At 46.0% G+C, this 14,722-nt stretch overlaps 1 protein-coding gene across 2 annotated transcripts in view; it reads left to right on the top strand.

The window, feature by feature from the left end:
* Positions 1-14,722, top strand: part of N4BP2 (NEDD4 binding protein 2) — a 1,406,797-nt gene that overhangs the window by 1,121,932 nt on the left and 270,143 nt on the right. The gene's annotated exons all lie outside the window — the stretch shown is intronic.

Below are 14,722 nucleotides of genomic sequence, written 5' to 3'. Positions count from 1 at the left end.
ACAACGTGATATCTGTCATGTTGTAATGGATTAACGTGCCCACAACTCTTAAATCAGGCCCACGTTTTGAGTGCGGGGAAGATAGTGATTTTCCATCCTGGAGCTTTTAAAGGAGCCAAAGCCTGTCTGTATTTAGAGCTTGATAATTCAGGGACAACCCCCTAATTATTATGACCAAAAGGATATCATTGAATGACTTTGTATAGCATTAGAATTAGTATTGGTTTGTTATTTGTTTTTTCTTCAGGGTTTACATTTGAATAAACGGGAGCTTTCGGTTTTTGCCATATAATGTACTCCAAGATGATGCCAGACTTTTTCCTGCATGATAAGCATGTACAGTTTTTTGCAAATAGTACCAGTTGAAGACTTTTGGGAAACCGGAGGGAGCCAGACTGGTCAAACTGATGGGAAAGTGAACACTTTTTAGGTCGAGCGTGGGCCGGCAGCGAAGCTGCCCCACCCTACGAGAGACCTTGTAAACAACTAAGGGACTCTAAGCCACGCCCCTCCTTTCCATTGGGTAGCGTCAGCGTTTAGGGTAAACGCTGGCTTCCCATTGGAAAAGAGGGTTTTTGGGTGCCACCCTGTCAACTTTTTGTACAGCCCATACGGACATGATCACCTGCTTTATGGCTGTTGTGACCATCGTTCTTATGTAAGGGAGGCGTGACAGAAAGGTTCAGGCAGAGTTATTCAATGTTTTCACCAATCAGCTTAGACCGCGCACGTGCTGTGCACATGCATCCTGCGTGCTCTCCGTTTATAATTGAGCCGGGGAGAGGAGGCGTGCGCTCTATAGTCTGGACGCTGCGGGCAACTGGCGAGGAAAGGATATAGGCAGGTTTGAAGTGGCTCGGTTAGGGCGGTCTCCTATTACTGCGCTTAGTCTGAGCATCACACGCCGAAAGACTGACTGCACTCGAAAGGAATTTAAGGGAGATTAGAAACCTGCCTGCCTGGGTCATCTTCGGGTTGTCTGGTATCCTCCCTGCAAGTACTGAGGACGAGGCCCTGTTCATTGCTCTCTGTGCCGGGGATGGATTTATGGTCCTGTCGTGTTATCAGGACCTACCGGGGTACCTGCAGCGAGATCAGCCGTTTTAACATTGTGTGGTTGTGTGTTCGGTCGGGTAAGCAGGACTTGCTTACGTACCTGCAGTGAGATCAGCCTTTGTGTGTGGTTTTGTGTTAGCACCATGATGTGAAGACGCACTTACATGTCTGATCAGCAGTTTTATCACTTTGTGTGGTTTTGTGATCCGGTCGCGGCAGCAGGGTGTGATTTGCATTAGTTACCTGCGGTGTGATTAGCAGTTCTGCCTTTGGTGTAGTTTTGTGTTCCCGTCGCGATATACGGGCATTCTTGAACGCCCCTGGTGCCATAACCAGTTTACACGGCACCCCCGGGGGAAGGGGGTGTAGGCGTCCCATGGAGTTGTTGAGGGTCACACTCCGAATAAGGGCTTGCCTCCTCTCGCTCTCTGTTTGTCCCCACACCCACTTCTTGCCTCCTCTCTCTATATATGTTCCCTCTTCCTCTCTGCCTTTCTTCTTGCATCCTCGCTCTCTTTATTGCTCCCCTCTCTCTCTGTTTATTCCCTCTCTCTCCTCCGCTGGCTCCGCGGTCACCCCTTCTTACCTGGGCCTGGGGTGGGCCTCCATATCCCATTCCGCAGACCCCGAGGCCATCACTGTCGGCCTTTACCAGCTCCCCTCCCCATGCATGATGCCTCCATTGATCACTCTTCTGCCCCCAGTCATCTGTCCCCTTCAATTTACCCCTCTCTGCTCCTGTGATCACCCTTCCAATGAGTGCATCATTACTCACTGCAGAGCATCAATTACAAAGAAGGCGAGCCCTCAACACCCATCGGGGTGCAGGAGCGCTGAATGGAAAAACCGCCCACCTCATGTCCACCCTGCTGCGCCAAAATGGAAGGTGTGGGGGGGAGGCAAGCCATAGTGTATCGCACTCCACATCTGGGACAAGCAGCTGGGCTGGGTACTGCAGCTTCATTGACTTACAGAGACTTTGGGCTCTGCACTGACCCAACGCAAGCAGATGAATTCCTGAAGACGAACTCCACAGCAATTGCGTCAACCGCCCGAGCATCCTGACTGCGGTTCATAAGTGTACAGAGTAAGTGGGTTAGCACCGGCATCTGCAAAAGGCCCAACAACCCCAGATCTCCGCCACTCGTTCAGCTATCCAACTGGGAATGTAACCACTGTGCCCCGCAGTTCGCCAAGACTGCATGATGCCAAGGGGTCAATGGTCCTGTCCCAGAATTTTCTTTTAAAGTGGTGATCTATTAATCAAATTGTATTCGCCTAAAGTCAAACTTCAGGTACCAGAATACATTTGTTTATAAAATATAAGCCCAAGACCCTAATTGGAGAGGATGTGGCCTAACGGCCAGAGCTGCCGACATCGGAGCTGAGGAACCAGGTTCGAGCCCTGGCTCAACATCCTGTGATTCTGGGCAAATCGATTAATCTCCCCCTGCCTCCCAAAAATGAATGTGTCCTTGTGTATCGTAACTGGCACTTCAATACCTTCGGGTCGAGTTTGCGCTATAGAAAACCGCAAAAAATAAATAAATATATATATATATATCATGGACTACTTGGTAAACTGCAGCGATTCGGTAAACCTTAGTAATAATGCCCTTAATGACATATGGGCATTATTCCCCGCCCCCCACACCCCGGACTGCCTTCTCACGCTGCTGCTAATTGGATCCATATCATATGTGACACCTCTTGCAGGTCCTGGATTTTAAATCAACAACATGTGCATGCTTTTAAATCTAGTTACCTTATGCTTTATAGTTACGGTGACCAGGTGGTATAATGCTAGTGTGACACTGACACCACCTTTCTATTGCTGGACTTTGCCTTACATATTGTTGTCAGTTGTATTGGTCCAATTAAAATGAACCCAGACTACAACTGCCAGAATGCACTGATATGTAAAAGAAAGTCCAGGAATGTAAAAGTGGTGTCCCTTGACATGGAGCTATCTGATCACCCTATTAATGGTAAAAAGCGTCACCTGACGAACCAGCATGCAAAAGTTGCTACCTAAAAAAACAAAACAGAACATTTCCTCGTTGAGCTGTAGGTCTGCTAGGGGTTTTTGCCTAACTCAGTGTTTGCTGCTCTGCAGGGAGCTGTTGTGTAACTCGGAGGCGTTCACAGGGCAGCGGGAACATTACTGATGCAGTCTCCCATAGACTGGCCCAATGTGTGCCGAGTCACGGCCCCTACTCCCCGCAGAAGTGGGGAGAGGCGGTGGGGGGGTTGTGGCCGGGATGGGTGTGGGGCACTGTTCAGAAAGAAGTAAATACTGTTCCTATTGTGAAGCGCTCTGACACATTCGGGTAAAGTCCACGCTATATAAAAACGCATAAAATAAATTAAAAAAGGGCAGTCAGCCGTGAGTGGTGTGTGTGGTGGCGACAGTCGTGTTCCTGCCCCTCCGTGCACTGGTCTGCATGCACAGGTGTGTCCTAGGGTGACCAACTGGCATTGGTGCAAATTCAGGACGGTGAGTGTAAAAATTCAGGACAAAGGGTCAAAATTCAGGACACAAATTCAGGACAGGAGGTCAAAATTCAGGACAAAACTTCAGGACAATAGGTACGTTTTACAGACACATCAGAGGTCGCGCAATAGTATATAAGTAAGCCCAGCCATTTCCAAACATATTCAACCATTTGCAAACCTATCCATCATGTATCCTTCCATCTATCATTTCACTCATCCATCCCTTCATCCATCCTTTCACTCATCCTCCATTATCCATCCATCCACCCTTTCACCCTATCCATCTGTACACTTATCCATCCACTCTTCATCCCATCCATCCATTCACTCATCCATTCAGCCATTTACCCTTTCACCGATCAAGCCATCCTTTCACTTACTAATCCTTCCACCCATCCACTCTTTTAGTCATCCATCCATCCTCCCTTTCTCTCTCCATCGACCATTTCACTTAGCCATTCTTCCTTCCATCCATCCACCCACCCATCCATCCATCTACTCATCCACTCATGAATCCATCCATTGACCCTATCACTCATCCATCATTTCACTCCTTCACACATCTATTCATCCTTTTGTCCATCTACCCTCCCTTTCACTCACTCATCCATCCTTACATCCACCCTTTCACTCATACGTCCATTCATTCACCCTTACATTTATCAATCCATCCATCATTTCACTCATCCACCTACCCACCCATCTTCCACCCAACCATCCACCCACCATCCACCCACCCACTCATCCATCCATCCTTCCCCTCATCCATCCTTCCTTTCATCCATCATCATCCTTCCCCTCACCCATCCATCCATCCCATCAATTTATCCTTCCCCTTCATCCATCCATCCTTCCCCTTCATCCATCCATCCTTCTCCTCATCCATCATCCTTCCCCTCATCCATTATCCAGCTACCCTTCCACCCATACATCCAGCTATTTACATTTTCTCTCCATCCTTCCCCTCATTCATCAATCCATCCATCCTCTCTCATTATCCATGTATTCAATCTTTCATTCATCCATTCACCCTTTCACTAATTCATCCAGCCATTCACCCATCCCTTCACTTACTTACTCGCCCAACTTTCCATATTAATTTTGAGCTGAGACCTTTTGAGAAGAGGCCCATCAAGAACTTCACCCTCGCTGCAGGGGCCATTCCAGGACTGGGGCAGAAGCCACCCAGGGCGAAGACAGGATCCACCATAGGGAGGGACAAGAGCCATCACAGGCAGGGGTGGACTGGAGCCACAACATGGGAGGACAGGAGCCATCACAGGCGGGGGGGTGGACTGGAGCCACCACATGGGGGGGACAGGAGCCATAACTGAGGGGAGGGCAGGAGCCATCACAGGAGAGGGAACAGGATCCACCAGGGTGGGCACAGGGGTGGGCATGCAGTATTCTAGTATCATCTTGGGCTCCTCGCCCCCTCCTGCACAAGACAACGAGAAGACAGGCTCTCTGTCCAGAATGCCATCCCCCACTGTGATGTACAGTACTTACAGGAGATACTCTGAGAGAACTGATTGAACTGATTGTCCTCCATACTTTGTTAATCAGTGTGGGTGCGATTGTGCCATTTCTTTATTGTATTACATTATAGACTGCATGTTTGAAGAACCGAGGTTTGCTTACAATTTAGTGACAGTAATTAAGCTCGGTGAAGAGAAGCACATGCTGCCTCGGTGTAATCAGGGGTGTAATCTGGCCAAGTCTAGGATGTTTGGGGCCCTGGGTAGAAATGGAATGTGTGAGCCCCCCTCTAAATAGCAGAGACATGATGCATTCAGGGCTGTTTGCATGTGAATAGATGTCGCTGCTCCTGAACCTTCTGCCCCTCCCTCTCAGTCACCTTCGTAGCACCTCTTAACAGGTCATCAAGGGCTGGAGGTGTGAGGGTTGCCATCCCGCTGTGCCTCTCCAGTGCTGCTGAGTATCTGAGGAGCTTTGGTGCAGCAACGGAGTGAAGATGGGAGGTGGGTGCAAGCTGTGCCGCCTTTAGGGTGAGGCAACCGGTGCCCTGGTAAAATGACGGACAAATGGCGTCCGTTAAGGAATCCTTCATGGACAACGGACAGACGGCCAAAATTACGGACTGTCCGTGAAATTTACGGACGGTTGGTCACCCTAGTGTGTCCCTGTCCCTCCGTGCACTGCGGTCCTCGGGGTGTTAGAGGGGTCGGTGTGAACAGTCAGCCCCTGGAGGTGTGAAGTCTTTTACTCCTGCTTTGCCGTCAGTGCTGCCCTGAGGGCGGTGCTAAAGGCTGAACACTATGGACCCTCGTTGCACAGTTGCCTGGTGTGTAACATGTTCTCCTCGGTTAAAAGGTTGACTTTGGGGAACTTTTTTTTTTTTTTTACGTTAACTAATATTTTATTGGTTTGGAAGTATGCTCAGACGCGTTTCGGCAATCTGCCTTTATCAATGTCATCAAAACGCCGTTATCGCTCTCTTTTGTACATCAGTTTCCATTACAGCCGCATACCAAAATGAAAGTCGGACTTAACAAATAATGCCAAACTACTAGTGACTTTGGGGGCCATTCCTAAACATTTCAAATATGTCTAATGCATTGGTCTTCACACAATTATGCATCCTTCTACCATTATAGCAGCAACAAATCCTTCAATTAATTCCATTGTACTTAATAAAATAGCATATCGCTAATCTTTTTTCAGATCAGGTATGAGCTAATAATTTTTGACTACATTGAGTAGATTTAATTTTTGTGTGCACTGCATTCTTCCTTACACAGTTATTAACCTTTATTATATAGACTTGCTAATGATCGGGCACATTAAACCATTTTTTTGTTACAATTCACCCGTGCGTGCACTTGTTTTGGTTGGACGATAACTGTTCGCCTTTCTAGATTTCTTTTTTTGTTTTATAATATTTTTATTGGTATTTTCACATTTACAAAAATATAATATAATATGACATATGTCCAGTAGACAGTTTTATGGGCGAGCCAGTGGGGTTACATGGTCGCATATTAAGGACAAAACATAGATGTGTTTGGCCGCTGTTTAGTGTTAGATTACACACCCTGCGTTGCTAGGCGTTGCACTGCGTGTGCGGTTAGATTTACGGAGGTTTGTAGGAGCGGAGGTATCTGTCTAGTGATGACCACGTAGTGCGGTCGGGGTTCTTCCATGGTGTTTGTCTTAGTGCCGTGATGTCTGCTCCTCTTAGGAATGTGGCCCAATTTAGCCACCTCTTGAATGTGGCTTTGGTTGTGTCTTTCCACTTGGCTAGTACTGTTTTGACTGCTATCGTCAGGAGGAAGTCTAGTAGGTGCCTGTCTTGTCGTGTGGCTAGATCTGTTGTGATATGAGCGGTGGTAGTTGTGGCGAATGAGTGTTGTAGGGTGCATCCTAGAGCTTAGCTGATGAAGCCTAGCACCTTCTTCCAGAATTTGCTAACTTTGTTACAGTCGAAGATGAGATGTGTGAGGTCTCCCCTTGCGTCTCCGCAGTTCCAGCAGTTATCGTTGTCTTTGAGGCCTAGTTTTGCTAGACGAACTGGTGTCCAGAATGCTTGGTGTAATAGCCAGAATTTGGTTTGTGCTAGCACCGGGAAAATCATGGTTTTTGATGGGGCCTCCCAGAACGTTTGTAGTTCTTGTTCTGTGAGATTGGAACCTAGTTGTGTTCTCCAATAGGTGTTTTTTTTTTGTGTTTAGCTTGGATGTTTTTGGGCGGAGGAGCTTATATAAGTGCGAGACTTGGTGGCCTGAGTTGTTTATGTTCTCCATGTATCTGAAGATTGAGGGTTTGTGTCCGATTATTTTAGATTTTGTTATGGCCGTCTTGATGGCTAAGAAATTATACAGTTCTACTTCGGGGAGGTCATATCTGTTTTTTATATTGTTGAAGGTTAGGGGTGAACCTGCCTCTTCTAGCTGGGTTGGGTATGAGAGCCCTGCTTTTTTCCACGTTTGCATGTCTAGGGTCTTTCCTCTGTATTTGATCTAGGGGTTGTCCCAGAGTGATTCCCAGGATGAGTTCCTGATGCTGACTTCGAGTTTACTGTCTACTTTGAGCAACTGTGAGTTGAAGGCTGATGCATGAGTGGTCTGAGATCGTCCGGCTGCGATGTCTGTGTGTTCAATCTGGTGTGTGTGTGAGGCTGAGATCAGGATGTAGTCTATTCTACTGTATGAGTTGTGTACCTTAGAGTAGAAGGTGTAGTCTCTGGTATCGGGGTGTTGGAGTCTCCAAGGGTTCTATAGGTTGAACTTGATGCATAGGTTTTTTAGAGTGTTGAGGGATGTAGGGGGGTCGGGATTGTGATCTTGATTGTCTGTCTAGAGTGTGGTCCATGGCGAGGTTGAAGTCGCCTACCAGCACGTTCATGTCGCATGGTTGGTGTACCTCTATTTGGCTCGCTACCTCTTCCCAGTAACTAGTGTCATCTGTGTTAGGAGCGTAGGTGTTGGTTAGCAGTATGGTTTCCTCTCCTCTTTTTAGTTGGGTAATCAGCAGTCTTCCCTGATCGTCGCACTGCTCTTTTTCAATAGTTATCCTGGATCTACTGTTTATCAGGGTGATCACCCCTCTCTTTTTTCCTACCGCGGGGGAGCAGGCTACCTGACCTATCCATCTCGCTCTGAGTTTGCTTGCATCTACTCTTGCTAGCTTTGTCTCTTGTAGGAGGATGATGACTCCTTTGGTCTTAGCTAGGTAGTCTAGGATTTTCTTCCTCTTGTCCGAGGGGTTTAGACCCTTGACGTTGAGGGAGACTATTTTTAGGTTAGTTTGCATAGTGATGTTGTTATTTAGTGTCATGGACGGCTGGGCCCTGGCTTGAGTTGGTGTATGTTGACATGGTTTGGTCAGGTCGGTTTGTTACAGCATGTGAGCTAACTGAGCACTTGTGGTTGACTAGGACACTGACGTGGACAAGACTAGACAGAAAGACAATACAGAACTGACAGACAATATGTACAACGAGCCCTCCCTCCCCTTCTCTCCCCCCTCCACCCTCCTCCCCACCCCACTGTGCCCCCCTCCCGTCCCACCCCCTCCCTGCATCCTTGTCGTACAGTAGACTTGCGACAGCAAGGTCCCTCCCGCCCGCTTCTCCCCAGGCTAGTCAGAGATGACTGTACGACATTCTGATTCTCCGTGATCTACAATCAAAATCAAAGGGGTGGTCTTAACTGATGCAGTTGACCATCTGGCCACAGTTGTCAATATACTTGCCTCCCCGTCTAAAATTGAAAGGATATAGTAATTTCAGAGTTCCGTCGCCTCTGTCAAGGTGCTTCTTGTGCTTCGGTTCGTACTTTCGTTCTTGTTGCTCTCTGCTTGATTTCCGGTAATCCCTGAGGTAGGTTTGTCTGTGTAAACAGGTTTGCTGCTTGCATGAGGTAGATATCTATTGGAGTCCAGAAGACTTATCGAGCAACAGTGAAAGTGAAAGGATAAGTCATTTCAAAGATCCGTAGCGTTTGTCTCGTCGCTTCTTGTGCTTCGGTACTTTCGTTCGTGTTGATCTGTGCATGACTCGGCAATTCGTGAGGTAGATATGTCTGTGCAAAGAGTTTTTGTTACATACTCGAGGTAGATACCTATTGATCCATAAATCGTAACGTGCAGCAGTGAAGTAATTACTTCTGTGCACAGGGTTCTGATGTTCTCATAATTTTTGATTTTAAAAGTTTTTATTGGCAGTTCCAGAGAAAATAAAACAAAGGGGTACATAGGTGGTATATACAAAAAGCGAATAAATGGTTGTGAGACATGGAGTAACGATAAAGGTTACAGCATTGACAGTGAGATAACGACAGTGAATACCTGCAATCAAGCAGTAACCTAACACAAAATAACACACATAATAAATAAATAGATAAAAAGAACTTATTGAGGAAATCGCAGGTTTGCACATACAAGTGCGACAGTAGTATCAGTAGTATCACTACGGTGGTCCACAGGTTGATGACGTTCTAATTGCGTTGAATTGGAAAAAGTGACTCATGGAAGCTTGTGGGTGTCGAAGTAGTTGTCAAGGGTGATCCACATTCGCCTCCGAGGGGGGCGCTATGGCGACTGTTGGAGAGATATATTATCGGCGCCTCAAAGATTGATTACCCAATTTAGCCAGCAGGCAAAGTTAGATTTGCTGGTATCTTTTCAATTATTGAGGACTACCTTGACAGCAGCCATGAGTAGTAAGTCTAATAATGTCCTGTCATTGTCATTGAGGGACGTGGCTTTGAGGAACCCGAAGACTAGGTTTAGCAATTCTCTGGGTGGAGAGAGGGAGAATACTTTACTAATGAATTCGCATTGTAGGATGAGGTGGTCGAGGTCACCCTCAGCATGTTTACAGTTCCAACAGAATGCATCAGATCTTATGTTGTGAGCGAAGAGACCTGCCGGTGTCCAAAAAACTTTATGAAGAATCCAAAATTTAGTCTGGGATAGAGCAGGGCTGATTTTGTGACGCATGCAAGATTCCCAGGTTTTGGCTCATTCTACGTCTGAAATAGGGAAAGAGGAATGTGATGTCCAGAACTGTGAGAGAGGCTTAGTGAGATTGGAGTGATGAGGGCGTAGGATTTTATAGATCTAGGACACTTGATGGCCTAGCTTTATTCTGGAGAGATAGGACGGGAGAGAAGGAGGGTTTACAGAGAGCTTTGCTCTGGTGATCGCCGCCTTTATATTCAGGAAATTGTAAAATTCTATTGGTTCAAGATTATATTTGGACTGGAGGTCTTGAAAAGAGAGGGGATATGATCCTTCGTAAAGTTGGTGTGGGGAAAAGATACCCTTTTTGATCCAGAGCTGATTACATAGTGGCTTGCCCTTGTACAGCTCAGTATAATTATGCCATAGTGACAGAATCAAACAACAAAAGAGTGTAATTTATATCAATTTAGAAAAGCGAGCATGGGAAAGATACGAAAACCTCTCTTAGATTTGTATAGAAAGCCCTCACTCACCAACCTGGTTGGTGACATGCTTCATCATTGGGCCCCACCGAGAGAGACCGAACGCCTCCCCGGTGTGCTTCGACGCCAGGTTACTGCGGAGCCGGTTTATTTGTGAGGAAGTGTAAATGTGATAGATTTAAAAATGTCCAGATTGTGTCTCACACAAATTCTTTTTTAATTAAGTGGCCAATCCGATATATTAAAAACAATGTGTTGGGAAATTACCAAATAAATTGTCCGGCTATTTTCACTTATAGGGGGGTGAACATGTTTCTGCCCTTAGTGTATAAATTACTGGGCATTCAACAGGACCATGACCAGAGGACGTGAAAGTAAAAAAGAAGAAAATGTAAAAAGTTGCAAACAAACCAACAGGTTTGTGGGGTTATTTTACCTCTAGATCAAAGGAACCTATTGAGTTTGTAATGTGAGTGATCCACACCCCATGGGTCTCGGAAGGGGGGTGGCGGCAAAATAGACACACCTCCCGCGACGCCAGGCACCCGCTTGATACCTGCGAAAACCCTCGTACCAGACCCCATGCCATAGTGACTCCCAGCTCGAGCGTCGAATGGTATTATCAAGTAATTTGTCTACTTTAGGAAGGGCAGCTCTTGTGTTCCGAAAGATTGGTTTTGAGCAGGTTATTATGTTCAGATTTACAAACAAGGCAGCTGCTGGGGCGATGTCCCCAAGAAGAGCCTTTTCTATCTCCAGCCAGACGGGAGTGTAATCGGCATTGGGAGATAACCAGTAAGAGCCCTGTTTGGCAAGAAACGCAGTTTCGTATCTTCTAAAGTCCGGCATACTGACCCCCCTAGGATTTGTCCAGACGTAGTTTCTTTATGCTAATTCGAGCTTTTTTCCCTTTCCACAGGAAGTTAGTGAGTATGGCATCTAGTTTATGATGGAAGTCCTGGGATAAAGTAAGGGGTAGCATAGTGATGAGGTAATTTACCAGTGGGGAAATCGTCTCGATCCTTCCCCACCACTTAATGAAGCGGGGAGACCAACCTTCAAGCTGCGCTTTAATTTTCTCTAAGGTGGTTTTTCATTACGTTGGAGGGTTTCAAGAAGGGTGCTTCAGAATTCAATTCCGAGATATTTAATGAAGCTGGGCTGCCAATACAGTCCTGAATTACCCAGCATGTCTTTGGTACCGAGTATGTTTAGAGGTTTAACCTCAGATTTATCTCGGCTCAGTTTATAGCCTGAGTGGATTGAATAATCTTCTATGGTGGTCATAAGGGCCACGATGGAGGAGTCAGGCTGTTCAGTGACCACCAGAATGTCATCCGCATATGCAGCCAGTTTTACTCGTGTATCACCAAATTCTACGCCTTTAATTTTGTCGTTTCGTTTTATTTATGCGAGAAGAGGCTCGAGTGCCAGGAGGAAAAGAGCTGGAGAGAGGGGACAGCCTTGTCTGGTCCCTTGTTCTAAGCTGAAGGGTTCGAAAGGGAGCCGTTTATGGCAATACGGGCGGACGGGGACGAGTAGAGAGCCATTACCATGTCAATGAAGGGTTTCCCCAGGTTGAAAGTTTGCATACATTGCTTTAGAAAGAGCCACAACACCCTATCAAACGCTTTTTCCGCGTCCAGGGTGATGGCAACGGAGGGCGTGGTTGTTATTTTGGCTTTTTCTAAAACATGGCACAGCAGTCTCGTATTATCATTGTATATGCGATATTTAAGAAACCCCACTCGTGAATTACTAATTAGTTTAGGAAGGATTGCATTCAGCCTGTTGGCCAGCGATTTAGCGTAAATCTTACAATCCAGATTTATGAGCGAGATCTTTCCCTTCTTTTGGGATAACAATTATGGTGGCCTCACTCATTGAATCCTTGACACCTTCCTTTGTAGCAAAGGACTGGAATAGGTTTAGCAATACTGGGCTGATAAGTCCCTCAACTACTTTATAGAAGCTGGCCGAAAAGCCATCGGGCCTGGGGCTTTGTTGCTTTTATGGGTTTTGATGGAGGAAGAGATTTCCTGGATTGTAAAGGGGGAACTTAATTTGGAGCAGTCCTCATCAGAGAGTCTCGGGAGATCTAACGAGTTCGGCTAATTGGTGCACAACTGAATGTTAAAATCTAGTTTGTTCTTGTAAAGGTCTTCGTAGAATGATTGGAAGGTTTTTAGGATGTTGTGGTGTTTGGTATGGACAATGTTGGTCGGATCTTTAATTGAGGCTATGTTGAATTGTTTTTTCTTATGTTTGAGGTAGGATGCGAGTAACTTTCCAGCCTTATTACCCTCACACATTTTCAGTGCCTTAAACTTATTTATCCATACCCCAGCTCTTTTGCTCATGATTACGTGGCAGTCATATTTCTTTTTAGTGAGACTATTTAGAATGGATTTATTATGTAGATCGGGCGCATGGGAGATTTCTAGCGCTTTAATGTTTCTCTCAAGAGTTTCTAGCCCGAGGTTCCGTTTTTTATTTGTTTGTGCTCAGATGCCAATAATGACACCCGTAATAGTGGCTTTAAGTGCATCCCATACAACAGATATGTCTGAGCCTGGTATATCGTTCAGAGCACTGTATTCACGGATGGCGTTCTCAATCCTTTTTTTGTTTTTAAGTTCGGAAAGAATTTCCTCATTAAAACACCAGCGTTTCGGGGGGAGTATGGAACTTGAGCCTGCTAATTTAGTGTGGATACTGGAATGATCAGAGACCAGTTTAGGTGCTATGTCGGTTTCCTCTATGAGGTGAGTGAAAGGGCTGAAGATTAGTATGTAATCAATTCTCGAATAAGAATTGTGGGGGGCAGAGTAAAATGTATAATCTCTCCCGTCCGGGTGTTGTAAGCGCCAGGAATCGCGTAGGTCGTATTTGGAGCAGAGACGGTTTAATATATCATGGGAATGTGAAGGGTGATATGAGCAATTGGACTGGCGGTCCAGAAGGGGGTCTAGGGGGAGGTTGAAATCCCCGCCAACTATCAAAAGTTCATCTTGTGGTATGTCCTCTAATGTTGATGAGACTGATTCCCAAAACTCTGGGTCATCAGCGTTTGGCCCGTAAATGTTCACTACGTGGATAGAGTCGTCATCTCTCATTAGGTGTGCTCTAATTAGCTTACCGTCATTCTCCTGAGTGTGTGAGATCAAGGAAATGTTTGATTTTTTCGAGACTAGGGTGATCACCCCCCTCTTCTTGTGTACTGCTAGGGAACATATGGTGTGCGAAATCCAATGTTGCTTAATGAAGTCAGTGTCCTCTTTTGACAATTTAGTCTCCTGTAACAAGATGATATCACCTATAGATTTTGCCAAATAGTCAAGGACTTTTCTGCGCTTAACTGGGTGGTTGAGACCCTTGACATTTAGGGATACTATGTTCAGGCTTTCTACCAGGGTCTTGGCCTGGGTCATCTGACCATTGGGTGTCGCAGGTGAGGTGGCCGGTATAATGCGGGTGCATCTGTGCCAGCATTGAGCACAGCATAGAGCATAGCAGGGGAGTGTACTACATAGCCGTGAGCTATTAACTGTAAAGACCACCACGTGCCAGCTAGCCTGTGGTAACCATAGTTGGAATAGCATGATGGGCAGGGTACATGTGATACTACAATTGAGACCTGTGCAGCGGGTAAAAGAAGAGATAATGAAAACACAACTGAAACGACCAAAAGTATAATTTTCCCCCACCTTCCCAATCCCCCTCCTCCCTCCTCCCAATGAACCTGAACCCCCTTCCTCCCCCCTCCCTATCATCCCTCCCCTCACCCTCCAAAGAATTCGAGCTTAGGAGCAGTGACGGCAGTACTGTCCTGGGTCAACACAGGAGCGTATGGTAGGGTAATAATACAACAGGAGAAGCAAACATGTTGTGTGAATTCAGCTTAACTGTGCAACCGTATATAACATGGCATGAGTAGATCAAACTTTCTATGCAAGAAGTAGGGTTGTGACAGACATTCCGGCGTACTTTTAAGAATAGCACAGTATATTTTAAAGCATGGTATCAGAAAAATAACTAAGTATCTAAACATCTGAACAGTATGCATCTGAACAAGACGCTGACTCTAGGAACATATGTGGTATGCGGATTACCCAGACTGCAGGTAAGGTGGGAGTATGTCCAGACAGAGCACCTGCGGCGGGTTTTAGCAGTATTAAACACTTTAAAGAGAGTTTGGAAAAAGTGAAATCATACCTGTTGCAAGATCATGACTCTCCATGAGGAGTAAGATAATACCTTTT

The sequence above is a fragment of the Lissotriton helveticus genome, chromosome 2_2 (assembly GCF_964261635.1).
Source record: "Lissotriton helveticus chromosome 2_2, aLisHel1.1, whole genome shotgun sequence".
Taxonomy (NCBI): domain Eukaryota; kingdom Metazoa; phylum Chordata; class Amphibia; order Caudata; family Salamandridae; genus Lissotriton; species Lissotriton helveticus.
This window is presented reverse-complemented; position numbering and strand designations above follow the sequence as displayed.